Here is a 12,794-nt window from a genome sequence, read left to right on the forward strand (position 1 = left end):
GTGTGCTGGCTACTCAAATGATCCAATTAAGGAGGCCATTTAGTCAGCAGCAGCAGAAGTCCTGTGCCTGGACGCTCCAACAGGGGCCAGACACAAGCAGAAGCAGAAGCAGCAGAAGCAGCAGCAGCACCACCTTTTGTTTTTTGGCTGCAGCAGCAGCAAGGCCCACAGGGCTGGCTAGCTGGCTAGCCAGCAAGCAGGTAGCAATGAAAGTAGGAATCTTTCTTTTTAACCCTGTAAGGGGGTGGTGCACTGTACCCGAAGATACTGCCATATCGGGTCAATGCATAGGGCGACGGAAGCAAGCTTCGAAATCGGCCCCCGTTCTCAAAAATCCATTTAATATATGGTCCCCAGATAGGGGACGTATCAGATATTAAACTGATAAGAACAGATTTTTTTTTTTTTTTTTTTATCTAAAGCCGAGGAACGTGCTTTCGATTCACCCAAAGTGCAAGAAAAAGTGCAAACGTGTTACACTAAAAAAACGTGCACAAAGGATGCGGTCTATCGCAAGCCCTTCTCCGATAGGAGAGAGGCCCCCCAACAAACCTTACCCTTCGCCTCCGGACCAAAAGGTACCTGCGAGGTTCCAGGTTCGATGTCCCTTTTCGCCGAAGCTACTAGGGGACCACAAATGCTCCCGGCATCCCCCTTGGCGTTAGCCAAGGTATCTGCCCGCAGAGCCGATTACGGTAGGTACCCTGCCAAAGCAGGAGTACCCGGGGTGTTTGCAGGGAGGTGCGGAACCTAATGGCCACACACACCTCCCCTAGACCGCCAGGAGGGACACCCAGAAGGGCTACCGCATCCTGACCAATCCTGTGAACACACAACACGCAAAAAGTGACACAGTGAGACAAAAAAGAAATAAATAAGTGAATGTGTGCAGATATACTGCCCGGACATCCGGCCGGATCTATAAAAAATTTCTCTGATCCTAGCCAGAAGGCCGGGAATCAAGAGGTGAGTGCCACAAGGTGAAGAGATTATGGTGCCCGTGCTTCAACTCAGTGAGCCTATTCTCCCAGTGAGTTTCGGCACCTCGGGGTCACCACTCCCCGAGGCACAAAGTACCTCGGCTCTAGACCCTCTCAGCCTCATGGCGAGACCCGGAGGGAACAGGTCACATCGGGGCAGCCGTCGAGCTGATTCCTCAGAACCAGCCCCGGAAAGCCCTGGTACACCTGCATCCTCCATGCAGCACCCATCCCCACCAGCCCCATACCGGCGTTACTGTCCACCGGCATGAAAAACTGATAAGAACAGATACTACACTTGATCTTAGCCAAAAGGCCGAGAAGCGATAACCGTGAAAGGGGCGGGCCCAACAAGGTCCCCTTCATGGGCACTATCACTGCTTGCTGTCAGGGAGGCTGCCAGACAATTTTCCATGCACACTCTGGGCTGGGGGGCAGTCAACCACCAGTACACACAGCAGAACCTAAACCCATACCATTATTGCTAAGCAGCAAGACAGGGGCCCATTGCACTCCCACGGGGCCTTTTTAAATGCAATCCATAACCCGGATTTGCCAGGAACCCTTCTTACTCCTCCTACTTGCATGTGACACTGGGCTTAGGATCTGCATAGGAAACACACACACAAGCACACACCTACCTTTGTTGCCTGCAGATGCCTCCTTGGCTGTCCCCAAACGGTATCAAACCAACACCCACGGGAAGCTGTAAGCATAGAGGACATGCCTGCACCCCATTGGACTTACCTGTGTGGGTTAAATCCGGGTTATTTGACAACCTATGGCGGTGATGGTTCTGCTCAGGCAGAGCAGTGCTGATGCTCCTCATAAAGCTGTCGCTGCTGTGAAGGTTCTAGGTGACATCACAAATCCCTTTGGTTACATACACAACAAAGCTGGGTTGTTGTTGTTTACACTCTGCAAGGCCTGTGGAAGTGAGTGACATCATAGCACTGTAGTTCTGAGGGTTCAAGATGGATGCAACAATCTCCTGTTGCTTCTATGAAGGCCGTAATAGACGACATCACCAAACAGCTCCATAGTCACATACACAGCAAAGGAGAGATGTTGTTTACACCTAGTGATGTCAGTGGTATTGAGTGACATCACAGCACAGTGCTAAGGCTCCTGGGCCTGGACACAGCAGCGGCTGCAATATCTCAACGGAGAATACGTTTATATCTATGTGTGTGTGTGCGCATATATATATATATATATATATATATATATATATATATATATATATTTCTCCGCCGAAATCACTTTTAAACCCATTTCCACCTTTTTTTCCCTTCTCTTCCTCTTACTTTTTTTTCACGTTTTTTTACGTTTTTCTCCTTTTCACCTCTTTTCTGGGCGTATTATTCTTCTTTTTCTTCTTTTTTTTCGTCTAATGCATACCCCATCAGTGCAGCAATGCTTATTCAATACCGCCAGCAGATGGAGACACTGGGGGATAATTTTCTAAGGATTTATACTGATTTTTCCTGTCTGAATTTGTCGCACAGAAAGTTGCAGGCCAAATATGTGTGACATTTCTGCGACTTTAGCTTCTAGAGCATTTTTACAACATTATACATAGGTGCTGAATACATAAAAAGCGACTGTTCAGCGACAGACAAGTCGCATCGGCTGAAAGTAGGCCAGAATGTCAGTCCATGTTGGAGCAGGTTTAGATACAGTCTAAAGCATAGATCTCAAAGTCTGTGCACAGAATTTAGCAAGGGCCTCGCACCTTCTGATGCATCAGGTAGGTGCACAATAGCATAGCCTAACCCTCTGTACTTTGGTCTATATTGATGCGGGACATAGACAGCCAGCTGATGACCAATCCATTAGTGCAATGGATGGCTGGAAGCATTTGTCTTTGCCTTTGCAATACCACAGAAGCAATGCATGGTCAATGTACAGCAATGACACACCTGTGTGAACAGCCAGGAGACCCCCCCCCCCCCCCCCCCCCATGTTATGTTACATAGTTACATAGTTAGTACGGTCGAAAAAAGACATATGTCCATCACGTTCAACCAGGGAATTAAGGGGTAGGGGTGTGGCGCGATATTGGGGAAGGGATGAGATTTTATATTTCTTCATAAGCATTAATCTTATTTTGTCAATTAGGAACATTCAGCACCCACCCGCTATCAAGGCAGCTGCCTATCATGTCATGCCCTACCTGCACAGGTGTGCTGGCTACTCAAATGATCCAATTAAGGAGGCCATTTAGTCAGCAGCAGCAGAAGTCCTGTGCCTGGACGCTCCAACAGGGGCCAGACACAAGCAGAAGCAGAAGCAGCAGAAGCAGCAGCAGCACCACCTTTTGTTTTTTGGCTGCAGCAGCAGCAAGGCCCACAGGGCTGGCTAGCTGGCTAGCCAGCAAGCAGGTAGCAATGAAAGTAGGAATCTTTCTTTTTAACCCTGTAAGGGGGTGGTGCACTGTACCCGAAGATACTGCCATATCGGGTCAATGCATAGGGCGACGGAAGCAAGCTTCGAAATCGGCCCCCGTTCTCAAAAATCCATTTAATATATGGTCCCCAGATAGGGGACGTATCAGATATTAAACTGATAAGAACAGATACTACACTTGATCTTAGCCAAAAGGCCGAGAAGCGATAACCGTGAAAGGGGCGGGCCCAACAAGGTCCCCTTCATGGGCACTATCACTGCTTGCTGTCAGGGAGGCTGCCAGACAATTTTCCATGCACACTCTGGGCTGGGGGGCAGTCAACCACCAGTACACACAGCAGAACCTAAACCCATACCATTATTGCTAAGCAGCAAGACAGGGGCCCATTGCACTCCCACGGGGCCTTTTTAAATGCAATCCATAACCCGGATTTGCCAGGAACCCTTCTTACTCCTCCTACTTGCATGTGACACTGGGCTTAGGATCTGCATAGGAAACACACACACAAGCACACACCTACCTTTGTTGCCTGCAGATGCCTCCTTGGCTGTCCCCAAACGGTATCAAACCAACACCCACGGGAAGCTGTAAGCATAGAGGACATGCCTGCACCCCATTGGACTTACCTGTGTGGGTTAAATCCGGGTTATTTGACAACCTATGGCGGTGATGGTTCTGCTCAGGCAGAGCAGTGCTGATGCTCCTCATAAAGCTGTCGCTGCTGTGAAGGTTCTAGGTGACATCACAAATCCCTTTGGTTACATACACAACAAAGCTGGGTTGTTGTTGTTTACACTCTGCAAGGCCTGTGGAAGTGAGTGACATCATAGCACTGTAGTTCTGAGGGTTCAAGATGGATGCAACAATCTCCTGTTGCTTCTATGAAGGCCGTAATAGACGACATCACCAAACAGCTCCATAGTCACATACACAGCAAAGGAGAGATGTTGTTTACACCTAGTGATGTCAGTGGTATTGAGTGACATCACAGCACAGTGCTAAGGCTCCTGGGCCTGGACACAGCAGCGGCTGCAATATCTCAACGGAGAATACGTTTATATCTATGTGTGTGTGTGCGCATATATATATATATATATATATATATATATATATATATATATATTTCTCCGCCGAAATCACTTTTAAACCCATTTCCACCTTTTTTTCCCTTCTCTTCCTCTTACTTTTTTTTCACGTTTTTTTACGTTTTTCTCCTTTTCGCCTCTTTTCTGGGCGTATTATTCTTCTTTTTCTTCTTTTTTTTCGTCTAATGCATACCCCATCAGTGCAGCAATGCTTATTCAATACCGCCAGCAGATGGAGACACTGGGGGATAATTTTCTAAGGATTTATACTGATTTTTCCTGTCTGAATTTGTCGCACAGAAAGTTGCAGGCCAAATATGTGTGACATTTCTGCGACTTTAGCTTCTAGAGCATTTTTACAACATTATACATAGGTGCTGAATACATAAAAAGCGACTGTTCAGCGACAGACAAGTCGCATCGGCTGAAAGTAGGCCAGAATGTCAGTCCATGTTGGAGCAGGTTTAGATACAGTCTAAAGCATAGATCTCAAAGTCTGTGCACAGAATTTAGCAAGGGCCTCGCACCTTCTGATGCATCAGGTAGGTGCACAATAGCATAGCCTAACCCTCTGTACTTTGGTCTATATTGATGCGGGACATAGACAGCCAGCTGATGACCAATCCATTAGTGCAATGGATGGCTGGAAGCATTTGTCTTTGCCTTTGCAATACCACAGAAGCAATGCATGGTCAATGTACAGCAATGACACACCTGTGTGAACAGCCAGGAGACCCCCCCCCCCCATGTTATGTTACATAGTTACATAGTTAGTACGGTCGAAAAAAGACATATGTCCATCACGTTCAACCAGGGAATTAAGGGGTAGGGGTGTGGCGCGATATTGGGGAAGGGATGAGATTTTATATTTCTTCATAAGCATTAATCTTATTTTGTCAATTAGGAACATTCAGCACCCACCCGCTATCAAGGCAGCTGCCTATCATGTCATGCCCTACCTGCACAGGTGTGCTGGCTACTCAAATGATCCAATTAAGGAGGCCATTTAGTCAGCAGCAGCAGAAGTCCTGTGCCTGGACGCTCCAACAGGGGCCAGACACAAGCAGAAGCAGAAGCAGCAGAAGCAGCAGCAGCACCACCTTTTGTTTTTTGGCTGCAGCAGCAGCAAGGCCCACAGGGCTGGCTAGCTGGCTAGCCAGCAAGCAGGTAGCAATGAAAGTAGGAATCTTTCTTTTTAACCCTGTAAGGGGGTGGTGCACTGTACCCGAAGATACTGCCATATCGGGTCAATGCATAGGGCGACGGAAGCAAGCTTCGAAATCGGCCCCCGTTCTCAAAAATCCATTTAATATATGGTCCCCAGATAGGGGACGGATCAGATATTAAACTGATAAGAACAGATACTACACTTGATCTTAGCCAAAAGGCCGAGAAGCGATAACCGTGAAAGGGGCGGGCCCAACAAGGTCCCCTTCATGGGCACTATCACTGCTTGCTGTCAGGGAGGCTGCCAGACAATTTTCCATGCACACTCTGGGCTGGGGGGCAGTCAACCACCAGTACACACAGCAGAACCTAAACCCATACCATTATTGCTAAGCAGCAAGACAGGGGCCCATTGCACTCCCACGGGGCCTTTTTAAATGCAATCCATAACCCGGATTTGCCAGGAACCCTTCTTACTCCTCCTACTTGCATGTGACACTGGGCTTAGGATCTGCATAGGAAACACACACACAAGCACACACCTACCTTTGTTGCCTGCAGATGCCTCCTTGGCTGTCCCCAAACGGTATCAAACCAACACCCACGGGAAGCTGTAAGCATAGAGGACATGCCTGCACCCCATTGGACTTACCTGTGTGGGTTAAATCCGGGTTATTTGACAACCTATGGCGGTGATGGTTCTGCTCAGGCAGAGCAGTGCTGATGCTCCTCATAAAGCTGTCGCTGCTGTGAAGGTTCTAGGTGACATCACAAATCCCTTTGGTTACATACACAACAAAGCTGGGTTGTTGTTGTTTACACTCTGCAAGGCCTGTGGAAGTGAGTGACATCATAGCACTGTAGTTCTGAGGGTTCAAGATGGATGCAACAATCTCCTGTTGCTTCTATGAAGGCCGTAATAGACGACATCACCAAACAGCTCCATAGTCACATACACAGCAAAGGAGAGATGTTGTTTACACCTAGTGATGTCAGTGGTATTGAGTGACATCACAGCACAGTGCTAAGGCTCCTGGGCCTGGACACAGCAGCGGCTGCAATATCTCAACGGAGAATACGTTTATATCTATGTGTGTGTGTGCGCATATATATATATATATATATATATATATATATATATATATTCTCCGCCGAAATCACTTTTAAACCCATTTCCACCTTTTTTTTCCCTTCTCTTCCTCTTACTTTTTTTTCACGTTTTTTTACGTTTTTCTCCTTTTCGCCTCTTTTCTGGGCGTATTATTCTTCTTTTTCTTCTTTTTTTTCGTCTAATGCATACCCCATCAGTGCAGCAATGCTTATTCAATACCGCCAGCAGATGGAGACACTGGGGGATAATTTTCTAAGGATTTATACTGATTTTTCCTGTCTGAATTTGTCGCACAGAAAGTTGCAGGCCAAATATGTGTGACATTTCTGCGACTTTAGCTTCTAGAGCATTTTTACAACATTATACATAGGTGCTGAATACATAAAAAGCGACTGTTCAGCGACAGACAAGTCGCATCGGCTGAAAGTAGGCCAGAATGTCAGTCCATGTTGGAGCAGGTTTAGATACAGTCTAAAGCATAGATCTCAAAGTCTGTGCACAGAATTTAGCAAGGGCCTCGCACCTTCTGATGCATCAGGTAGGTGCACAATAGCATAGCCTAACCCTCTGTACTTTGGTCTATATTGATGCGGGACATAGACAGCCAGCTGATGACCAATCCATTAGTGCAATGGATGGCTGGAAGCATTTGTCTTTGCCTTTGCAATACCACAGAAGCAATGCATGGTCAATGTACAGCAATGACACACCTGTGTGAACAGCCAGGAGACCCCCCCCCCCCCCCCCCATGTTATGTTACATAGTTACATAGTTAGTACGGTCGAAAAAAGACATATGTCCATCACGTTCAACCAGGGAATTAAGGGGTAGGGGTGTGGCGCGATATTGGGGAAGGGATGAGATTTTATATTTCTTCATAAGCATTAATCTTATTTTGTCAATTAGGAACATTCAGCACCCACCCGCTATCAAGGCAGCTGCCTATCATGTCATGCCCTACCTGCACAGGTGTGCTGGCTACTCAAATGATCCAATTAAGGAGGCCATTTAGTCAGCAGCAGCAGAAGTCCTGTGCCTGGACGCTCCAACAGGGGCCAGACACAAGCAGAAGCAGAAGCAGCAGCAGCACCACCTTTTGTTTTTTGGCTGCAGCAGCAGCAAGGCCCACAGGGCTGGCTAGCTGGCTAGCCAGCAAGCAGGTAGCAATGAAAGTAGGAATCTTTCTTTTTAACCCTGTAAGGGGGTGGTGCACTGTACCCGAAGATACTGCCATATCGGGTCAATGCATAGGGCGACGGAAGCAAGCTTCGAAATCGGCCCCCGTTCTCAAAAATCCATTTAATATATGGTCCCCAGATAGGGGACGTATCAGATATTAAACTGATAAGAACAGATACTACACTTGATCTTAGCCAAAAGGCCGAGAAGCGATAACCGTGAAAGGGGCGGGCCCAACAAGGTCCCCTTCATGGGCACTATCACTGCTTGCTGTCAGGGAGGCTGCCAGACAATTTTCCATGCACACTCTGGGCTGGGGGGCAGTCAACCACCAGTACACACAGCAGAACCTAAACCCATACCATTATTGCTAAGCAGCAAGACAGGGGCCCATTGCACTCCCACGGGGCCTTTTTAAATGCAATCCATAACCCGGATTTGCCAGGAACCCTTCTTACTCCTCCTACTCTCCTACTTGCATGTGACACTGGGCTTAGGATCTGCATAGGAAACACACACACAAGCACACACCTACCTTTGTTGCCTGCAGATGCCTCCTTGGCTGTCCCCAAACGGTATCAAACCAACACCCACGGGAAGCTGTAAGCATAGAGGACATGCCTGCACCCCATTGGACTTACCTGTGTGGGTTAAATCCGGGTTATTTGACAACCTATGGCGGTGATGGTTCTGCTCAGGCAGAGCAGTGCTGATGCTCCTCATAAAGCTGTCGCTGCTGTGAAGGTTCTAGGTGACATCACAAATCCCTTTGGTTACATACACAACAAAGCTGGGTTGTTGTTGTTTACACTCTGCAAGGCCTGTGGAAGTGAGTGACATCATAGCACTGTAGTTCTGAGGGTTCAAGATGGATGCAACAATCTCCTGTTGCTTCTATGAAGGCCGTAATAGACGACATCACCAAACAGCTCCATAGTCACATACACAGCAAAGGAGAGATGTTGTTTACACCTAGTGATGTCAGTGGTATTGAGTGACATCACAGCACAGTGCTAAGGCTCCTGGGCCTGGACACAGCAGCGGCTGCAATATCTCAACGGAGAATACGTTTATATCTATGTGTGTGTGTGCGCATATATATATATATATATATATATATATATATATATATATATATATATTTCTCCGCCGAAATCACTTTTAAACCCATTTCCACCTTTTTTTCCCTTCTCTTCCTCTTACTTTTTTTTCACGTTTTTTTACGTTTTTCTCCTTTTCGCCTCTTTTCTGGGCGTATTATTCTTCTTTTTCTTCTTTTTTTTCGTCTAATGCATACCCCATCAGTGCAGCAATGCTTATTCAATACCGCCAGCAGATGGAGACACTGGGGGATAATTTTCTAAGGATTTATACTGATTTTTCCTGTCTGAATTTGTCGCACAGAAAGTTGCAGGCCAAATATGTGTGACATTTCTGCGACTTTAGCTTCTAGAGCATTTTTACAACATTATACATAGGTGCTGAATACATAAAAAGCGACTGTTCAGCGACAGACAAGTCGCATCGGCTGAAAGTAGGCCAGAATGTCAGTCCATGTTGGAGCAGGTTTAGATACAGTCTAAAGCATAGATCTCAAAGTCTGTGCACAGAATTTAGCAAGGGCCTCGCACCTTCTGATGCATCAGGTAGGTGCACAATAGCATAGCCTAACCCTCTGTACTTTGGTCTATATTGATGCGGGACATAGACAGCCAGCTGATGACCAATCCATTAGTGCAATGGATGGCTGGAAGCATTTGTCTTTGCCTTTGCAATACCACAGAAGCAATGCATGGTCAATGTACAGCAATGACACACCTGTGTGAACAGCCAGGAGACCCCCCCCCCCCCCCCCATGTTATGTTACATAGTTACATAGTTAGTACGGTCGAAAAAAGACATATGTCCATCACGTTCAACCAGGGAATTAAGGGGTAGGGGTGTGGCGCGATATTGGGGAAGGGATGAGATTTTATATTTCTTCATAAGCATTAATCTTATTTTGTCAATTAGGAACATTCAGCACCCACCCGCTATCAAGGCAGCTGCCTATCATGTCATGCCCTACCTGCACAGGTGTGCTGGCTACTCAAATGATCCAATTAAGGAGGCCATTTAGTCAGCAGCAGCAGAAGTCCTGTGCCTGGACGCTCCAACAGGGGCCAGACACAAGCAGAAGCAGAAGCAGCAGAAGCAGCAGCAGCACCACCTTTTGTTTTTTGGCTGCAGCAGCAGCAAGGCCCACAGGGCTGGCTAGCTGGCTAGCCAGCAAGCAGGTAGCAATGAAAGTAGGAATCTTTCTTTTTAACCCTGTAAGGGGGTGGTGCACTGTACCCGAAGATACTGCCATATCGGGTCAATGCATAGGGCGACGGAAGCAAGCTTCGAAATCGGCCCCCGTTCTCAAAAATCCATTTAATATATGGTCCCCAGATAGGGGACGTATCAGATATTAAACTGATAAGAACAGATACTACACTTGATCTTAGCCAAAAGGCCGAGAAGCGATAACCGTGAAAGGGGCGGGCCCAACAAGGTCCCCTTCATGGGCACTATCACTGCTTGCTGTCAGGGAGGCTGCCAGACAATTTTCCATGCACACTCTGGGCTGGGGGGCAGTCAACCACCAGTACACACAGCAGAACCTAAACCCATACCATTATTGCTAAGCAGCAAGACAGGGGCCCATTGCACTCCCACGGGGCCTTTTTAAATGCAATCCATAACCCGGATTTGCCAGGAACCCTTCTTACTCCTCCTACTTGCATGTGACACTGGGCTTAGGATCTGCATAGGAAACACACACACAAGCACACACCTACCTTTGTTGCCTGCAGATGCCTCCTTGGCTGTCCCCAAACGGTATCAAACCAACACCCACGGGAAGCTGTAAGCATAGAGGACATGCCTGCACCCCATTGGACTTACCTGTGTGGGTTAAATCCGGGTTATTTGACAACCTATGGCGGTGATGGTTCTGCTCAGGCAGAGCAGTGCTGATGCTCCTCATAAAGCTGTCGCTGCTGTGAAGGTTCTAGGTGACATCACAAATCCCTTTGGTTACATACACAACAAAGCTGGGTTGTTGTTGTTTACACTCTGCAAGGCCTGTGGAAGTGAGTGACATCATAGCACTGTAGTTCTGAGGGTTCAAGATGGATGCAACAATCTCCTGTTGCTTCTATGAAGGCCGTAATAGACGACATCACCAAACAGCTCCATAGTCACATACACAGCAAAGGAGAGATGTTGTTTACACCTAGTGATGTCAGTGGTATTGAGTGACATCACAGCACAGTGCTAAGGCTCCTGGGCCTGGACACAGCAGCGGCTGCAATATCTCAACGGAGAATACGTTTATATCTATGTGTGTGTGTGCGCATATATATATATATATATATATATATATATATATATATATTTCTCCGCCGAAATCACTTTTAAACCCATTTCCACCTTTTTTTCCCTTCTCTTCCTCTTACTTTTTTTTCACGTTTTTTTACGTTTTTCTCCTTTTCGCCTCTTTTCTGGGCGTATTATTCTTCTTTTTCTTCTTTTTTTTCGTCTAATGCATACCCCATCAGTGCAGCAATGCTTATTCAATACCGCCAGCAGATGGAGACACTGGGGGATAATTTTCTAAGGATTTATACTGATTTTTCCTGTCTGAATTTGTCGCACAGAAAGTTGCAGGCCAAATATGTGTGACATTTCTGCGACTTTAGCTTCTAGAGCATTTTTACAACATTATACATAGGTGCTGAATACATAAAAAGCGACTGTTCAGCGACAGACAAGTCGCATCGGCTGAAAGTAGGCCAGAATGTCAGTCCATGTTGGAGCAGGTTTAGATACAGTCTAAAGCATAGATCTCAAAGTCTGTGCACAGAATTTAGCAAGGGCCTCGCACCTTCTGATGCATCAGGTAGGTGCACAATAGCATAGCCTAACCCTCTGTACTTTGGTCTATATTGATGCGGGACATAGACAGCCAGCTGATGACCAATCCATTAGTGCAATGGATGGCTGGAAGCATTTGTCTTTGCCTTTGCAATACCACAGAAGCAATGCATGGTCAATGTACAGCAATGACACACCTGTGTGAACAGCCAGGAGACCCCCCCCCCCCCCCCCATGTTATGTTACATAGTTACATAGTTAGTACGGTCGAAAAAAGACATATGTCCATCACGTTCAACCAGGGAATTAAGGGGTAGGGGTGTGGCGCGATATTGGGGAAGGGATGAGATTTTATATTTCTTCATAAGCATTAATCTTATTTTGTCAATTAGGAACATTCAGCACCCACCCGCTATCAAGGCAGCTGCCTATCATGTCATGCCCTACCTGCACAGGTGTGCTGGCTACTCAAATGATCCAATTAAGGAGGCCATTTAGTCAGCAGCAGCAGAAGTCCTGTGCCTGGACGCTCCAACAGGGGCCAGACACAAGCAGAAGCAGAAGCAGCAGAAGCAGCAGCAGCACCACCTTTTGTTTTTTGGCTGCAGCAGCAGCAAGGCCCACAGGGCTGGCTAGCTGGCTAGCTGGCTAGCCAGCAAGCAGGTAGCAATGAAAGTAGGAATCTTTCTTTTTAACCCTGTAAGGGGGTGGTGCACTGTACCCGAAGATACTGCCATATCGGGTCAATGCATAGGGCGACGGAAGCAAGCTTCGAAATCGGCCCCCGTTCTCAAAAATCCATTTAATATATGGTCCCCAGATAGGGGACGTATCAGATATTAAACTGATAAGAACAGATACTACACTTGATCTTAGCCAAAAGGCCGAGAAGCGATAACCGTGAAAGGGGCGGGCCCAACAAGGTCCCCTTCATGGGCACTATCACTGCTTGCTGTCAGGGA

General features: G+C 47.0%; 7 non-coding genes across 7 annotated transcripts; all 7 read right to left on the reverse strand.

The window, feature by feature from the left end:
- Positions 1 to 242: 242 nt before the first annotated feature.
- Positions 243 to 427, reverse strand: LOC130333412 (U2 spliceosomal RNA). Its single transcript, XR_008875604.1, has one exon. It is a non-coding gene; the product is annotated as a U2 spliceosomal RNA (small nuclear RNA).
- A 693-nt stretch (positions 428 to 1,120) lies between these two features.
- LOC130333424 (U2 spliceosomal RNA) lies at positions 1,121 to 1,308 on the reverse strand. Its single transcript, XR_008875608.1, has one exon. It is a non-coding gene; the product is annotated as a U2 spliceosomal RNA (small nuclear RNA).
- A 2,098-nt stretch (positions 1,309 to 3,406) lies between these two features.
- On the reverse strand, positions 3,407 to 3,597 carry LOC130333435 (U2 spliceosomal RNA). Its single transcript, XR_008875616.1, has one exon. It is a non-coding gene; the product is annotated as a U2 spliceosomal RNA (small nuclear RNA).
- A 2,087-nt stretch (positions 3,598 to 5,684) lies between these two features.
- On the reverse strand, positions 5,685 to 5,875 carry LOC130333390 (U2 spliceosomal RNA). Its single transcript, XR_008875595.1, has one exon. It is a non-coding gene; the product is annotated as a U2 spliceosomal RNA (small nuclear RNA).
- A 2,080-nt stretch (positions 5,876 to 7,955) lies between these two features.
- On the reverse strand, positions 7,956 to 8,146 carry LOC130333436 (U2 spliceosomal RNA). Its single transcript, XR_008875617.1, has one exon. It is a non-coding gene; the product is annotated as a U2 spliceosomal RNA (small nuclear RNA).
- Positions 8,147 to 10,250: 2,104 nt separating this feature from the next.
- LOC130333437 (U2 spliceosomal RNA) lies at positions 10,251 to 10,441 on the reverse strand. The gene has a single exon (XR_008875618.1). It is a non-coding gene; the product is annotated as a U2 spliceosomal RNA (small nuclear RNA).
- A 2,096-nt stretch (positions 10,442 to 12,537) lies between these two features.
- On the reverse strand, positions 12,538 to 12,728 carry LOC130333438 (U2 spliceosomal RNA). Its single transcript, XR_008875619.1, has one exon. It is a non-coding gene; the product is annotated as a U2 spliceosomal RNA (small nuclear RNA).
- Positions 12,729 to 12,794: the final 66 nt, after the last annotated feature.

The sequence above is a fragment of the Hyla sarda genome, unplaced genomic scaffold (assembly GCF_029499605.1).
Source record: "Hyla sarda isolate aHylSar1 unplaced genomic scaffold, aHylSar1.hap1 scaffold_408, whole genome shotgun sequence".
Lineage (NCBI taxonomy): Eukaryota > Metazoa > Chordata > Amphibia > Anura > Hylidae > Hyla > Hyla sarda.